This window comes from Varanus komodoensis, unplaced genomic scaffold, assembly GCF_004798865.1.
Source record: "Varanus komodoensis strain SLA01 unplaced genomic scaffold, ASM479886v1 scaffold13_1, whole genome shotgun sequence".
Lineage (NCBI taxonomy): Eukaryota > Metazoa > Chordata > Lepidosauria > Squamata > Varanidae > Varanus > Varanus komodoensis.
In genome coordinates, this window is record NW_025335408.1 from 1100698 (window position 1) to 1106199 (window position 5502).

The following is a 5502-nucleotide window of genomic DNA, read 5'->3' on the forward strand; positions in this document are numbered from 1 at the left end:
TCTCCATGATTCAGCGAATGTTGGCAATTTGATCTCTAGTTCCTCTCCCTCTTTGAAATCCTGCCTGTACTTCTGGTAGTTCTCGGTCCACATACTGCTTGTAGGATTTTGAGTATCACTTTGCTAGCATGTGAAATGTGTGCAATAGTGTGGTAGTTTGAACATTCTTTGGCATTGCCCTTCTTTGGGATCAGAATGTAAACTGACCTTTTCCAATCCTGTGGCCACTGTTGAGTTTTCCAAATTTGCTGGCATATTTATCACACTAGGTAAACTACTAATATTTGATATTTTTTCCAAGAATGGAAATGTCGCTGACCCTCATATATGGTACAAATGTAAAAAGTGTCATATTTAAGGAAAGAAAGATGCTAGAAGCCACACCCTCTGTCCTTGAAGCCCCAACATCTATCATTAAGAGTCCTCTGCTGAGAGGAGGAAGAGCTTCTCATACGACTTTAACGACTTTAATTATGGGCTGAATGATGTCAAAGCATCTTTTTCAGAAAATAAACAAGTTATTGTAACCCAAGACCCGGCACCACCTTTAACTGAAGTGTAAATACCAGAATATTATTCATGTCCCATTACAAAAGTATACTAAGTAAATTTGAATATTTAGAATCTGTGTTTCTTTAAATCCAATGTTCTAATGTAGGAAATGTGAAAAATATATTACATCCTGATATATATTACGCATATAATTTCATCCTCTATCACTTATTTCATAAATCTAGATTGTGTACAGTAACTGAAATGAGAACAATGGTTTCAGAAATGAGTAGCAAATCCAGTCCTGTGAATGTTTCACAGAAGTTGCAAATTAACAGCAAGTTGTCTCTGGGCTTTCCTCCAGGAAAAATATATCCTTGATCACTGACATTGCATCCTGTCCTTTTGAAAAACTGAGGAAATCTAAAGCACTATCTCAGCAGATATAGAATCAACATGAGAGCTGGAAATGTAAAAAAGTTTGCCCCATCCAAGAAATAATGTAAACACTTTTAATGCTTAACTCTGAAATCTTTTCTGCTTTGGTTTTCATCAACAATAGGTATTAAAACCATATAGCAGTTTGTAACATCCTTAAAAGTATGAGTTTGTTAATATTTCATAATGAGGAAACAAAGATGATAATAATTCCATTACCTTGGATGGTTCTGCAAGTTTTTCAGATTCACAACCTGATTTTTTTCTGTTATAACTGATGATTACCTTTAAATGAATTCTTGTTCTTGCAACCAAATATTCACAGCCAGTCACAGCTTTGTATCTGTTTCATCTTCACAGATCTTTCAACTCAGATCAAATCATCTTTTAATGTTTATTTTAAAATGTCAGACTCACCTCCCTTCTCAGCCCCACTGACCCAGACGGAACTGCTGTATTTGCATAGAAAGAGAAATGCAATGGAGTATTCTAAATGCTTGTCAAAATTTATCCACCATTATATTGCACTAGCAAATAACTGTGTAATCCACAACCAGCAGGTATGGTTGGCAGATCAAACATGTTAAAAGAAAGTTACTATGTGAAGGAAGATTTTCCAGATTAAACAATGTTCCAGATTAAAAGAACAACTCTGAGCCAAATGATTTATTTAAACACTTTGTAGAGTGGAGATGCACTATCATTCCTTCCAATAGTGACTTCACTAGTTGAAGTCCTATTAATTTGGAAGCAAAATGAATCCACCCAAAGAAAAGCTAGCTGTTGAGAGATGAAACTCGTGGTTCAAACTGAATACGGAAGGGGTTGGATCCAGGGCTGGCCACTCTAGTAGAATAAATAGCCTGCCCCTCCCCAGTGCAGCTCCCCAAATTGGCTCTGCATGTCTGAATAGGACACGCGTGACTCTCTGTATTGCATCAACAGCTGAGACCAAAGGAAAGACAGAAAGATCTTGTGTAGTTACTCCATCTTTCCTTCTTAATGGTTTTTATTTTATTTGTGGAAAGAGAAAGGCAGACAAAGCAGTAGGGGAAAAAACAGAACTAAGGGGAACAGGAACCAGCAAAGAAATAAGGGGGCGGGCAACCAGGCTAGATGTTTGGACGGCTCGCCTGCACAGCCCGCAGTTGGCTCGCCAAGATGTGAGGGCCGCAGGCCGCACCACGTGCTCGCCCCTTCCGCAGGCCCAAAACTGCGCGGCTGCGCTTGCGACGGGACTCGAAGATGGTTGTAACATGGCGGGGTCGGTGCATCTCAGGACAGGTCTCCTTCCTCCCCCTCAGCAGCAGTGGCAACTCTTGCTGGGGCACGAAGGGCTTATTCGCCCGGGGCAAGGGAGTGTGGGACCCCCGCGGTGCCTTCACCACTGGCCCCCTCTTCCTCCTCCTCTCTCTGGGGCTGGGGGACCCTCTGCGGACGAGAGGCGCCGATTTCAGCGAGGAGTCCTCCGCCGTGCCATGCCAGGTGGGGCACCTTCTTCGTCCTTCTTCCCCTGCTCTGGGCAGCCGAACGCCGCCTGTGGCAGAAGCAGCCGCGCCTGCCAGCCAAAGCAGACTTGCTGCGGGGGCAGATCAGGCGAGAGACTCACGGCCGCACTCGAGAAGACAACTCGGGGTTGGGAGGGCGGCTCTAGTAGTCTCACCATGCAAACATCTTATACAGCAGTGCTCGGGTCTCTGCTCCCTTTGTGCATGACACTTCAAAGTGCGTCTAAAAATGTAGCCCTGTGGAGGGCTTGGCACCGGTTCAGAAGGTTACTCGTTCGGTCACGATTTCACGCTCGGAGAATGTAATTTGACAACATCAGCCTCTAATTACAAGAGAGACGCAGAGGGTCAGAACCCCTTAGCCGTTCACAGCTGGTGCTACAAGTTTACTGTGGTCATGAGTTCTAGTTTACTGTGGCAGCTGTCACTTCTGTCAGCATTCAAATTCTGCATGGGGAGGAGCAAATGCATTTTTAAAGGCATTTACTATATTTGGTATAAGGTAAAGGTTTCCCCTTGCTGTTAAGTCCAGTCATGCCTGACTCTAGGGGACGGTGCTCATCTCCGTTTCCTAGCCGAGGGAGCCAGCGTTTGTCCGCAGACAGTCTCCATGGTCATGTGGCTGGCATGGCTAAACACCGAAGTGCACGGAACGCTGTTACCTGCCCACCGAAGTGGTACCTTTTTATCTACTTGCATTTGCATGCTTTCGAACTGCAAGGCTGGCAGGAGCTGGGACGGAGCAACGGGGACTCACCCCATTGTGCAGATTTGAACTGGCGACCTTTCGATCTACCAGCCCAGCAGCACAGCGGTTTAAACCACTGCGCCACCTGCAGTCCCTTATTTACCTAGCATAGCATATTTGGTATGCATGCTATTAAAGATCACCTTTCAGAATTGGTCATTTTAACCTTGCACCCTGAAATCCGTCCTGTTCAGCTGTATGTTTCAACAGCATAATTACAGTTCTTCAAACCACAAGGACTCTCAATGGATTGCCATGTGGTTATTGGTTAGCACAGCTGTCATACTCCTGTGGCTGAAGCAAATCTTAAGAGTACAGTCTTATGCACACTTACTCAGAAACAGGTTCTACTCTATTCTCTCCACAGGTTATATGTAGGGCATGAGTATGGCCTATGGGTTGGAAACCAATGTAGAACAAATTCCCTTTGCAGATCCCATCTGCTCCAGAGGGTTAAGGGACCCCCATAACAGATTTGGGGTAGGGTTGCAGAGGGAAAGGCTACATTGGACTCAGCCATTCATCATGAGATAGGCAGAACTAAATTGTCTCACTGTTGAAGATGGATCGTCTTAACAGAAAGCAGAATGTGTGTGTGTGTGTATGTGTGTGTCTGAAACAAGGACAGCAAAATAACCATCATTATATGGCGAGATCTGTGACCACAAATGATGTTAGTCACAAATACGTTATAGAAAGCTTTGGGAAGCTGTGGTAAATTGGTCCAGTTTGAAGTGTAGGCACTCACCATGACTCTTCTGGTAGTCACAACCCCAAAGAGAGTCCAAAACTGCAGGTCTTGTTCTACACGAACAAAACCAGTTGCCTCTCCTTCAGGAACAGATTATAATGGATCTTAATTCCCCATTCAAGACCAAGCTATTCAAAACTTCTGTCACAGCAAGTCATTATTGCTGAGGAAATGAATTTTCCCCCAGCTACTGTGCAAATTGCAGCTAAGGTCAGGGAACAGAATTGAGGGTGGGTGGTTAACATCAGATGGCACCAGTGTTGCTGCTAATGAAAAAAGTGTTGCTACTGTGTTCCACATAGCCCAGACTCAACTGTACCGCTGGCTGGGAATCAACTGCAAGTAGTATTAAACCCCAAACTATGCCTTTTAACAGAACTTGGGAGTGGGAGGGTAGAGGAATTAGTATCCTTTTTTTCTTGGATTTTTCAAAGTGATAAAGAATATTATCATGTGAGTCAATTTCTTTAAAGTCCTTCTGATCACTCAGGATATCGATTTGATACAAGCAAGATAATCTGATTGTTATCACTCCTCAGAGCTCTCTATGTCTCAGGTTGCCATGTGTTCTCAGCAATTCAATACACTGATACTGTGTTCCATAAAAATGTCATTATCTGTTTCCATGGGGTAAGAGATTTTCAGTTAGCAGCCATGACCAAGAAAGCTACTCTCCAGAAAAAGGTCAGGCACTCTTTGTCTTGCTTACTGGAGTCCATATAAAGAGCTAGTAGTCCCAGTTTTGCAGAGAATGTTGTAGAAACGCTTGCATTGAACCTGGGCTTTTTAATACCAAAAATAAAATGTAGAAACATCAATTGTCATTGCTCATTTAAAGTATGAAATGACACAATGTATGAAATAAATGTTAATTTGGTAATAATTTCATTTTAATTGCCAAACATTTCCAACTATTTTAATTTTTAATATATGTAGTAACTGATTGGTCATGCAATCATCACTTTTAACAAGCTCAATTTGTATAATTACACCTAAATGGTATCTCTGAGGTTTTTTATCCAGGTTTAGATCTAAGCTGCTAGATTTGCCATAGCTGATTTACTGCTTTGTTTCCAAAGTCTTTTATTATTTCCATAGGCATAATTAATTTCCTCATGAGATATGATAGTGTTAAAACAATATCATCCTCAAACGAATCAATTAGATTTGGTTGTAAATTTGGTTGTAAATTAACTTCAACCTGCACTACTGTATGTGTAATTCCATTTGTGCAGCTTCTACTCTTCTATTAACATTAATATTAATTTAACATTTAAGTAAAGAGCCAAGTACAGCTCTTTGCCTTCAGAAAATCCCACCACACGTTAAGTAGTATATACTATATTTGGACAAAGAAATCATTCCCTCATGATATTGTTTAATGTTAACATTTAAGGTTTGTTAAATGTTAATATTGCAATATACTATTTATTAAAACAGGACTCCCTTTTTAAAAATAATTTAAACTCTATTATCTTCCACACATGGCTCATGTAACGACAATGTCTATCCAGCCTTGAAATGCAATCATATACATGGCTTATCTAGTTAAGACCACCACTTCA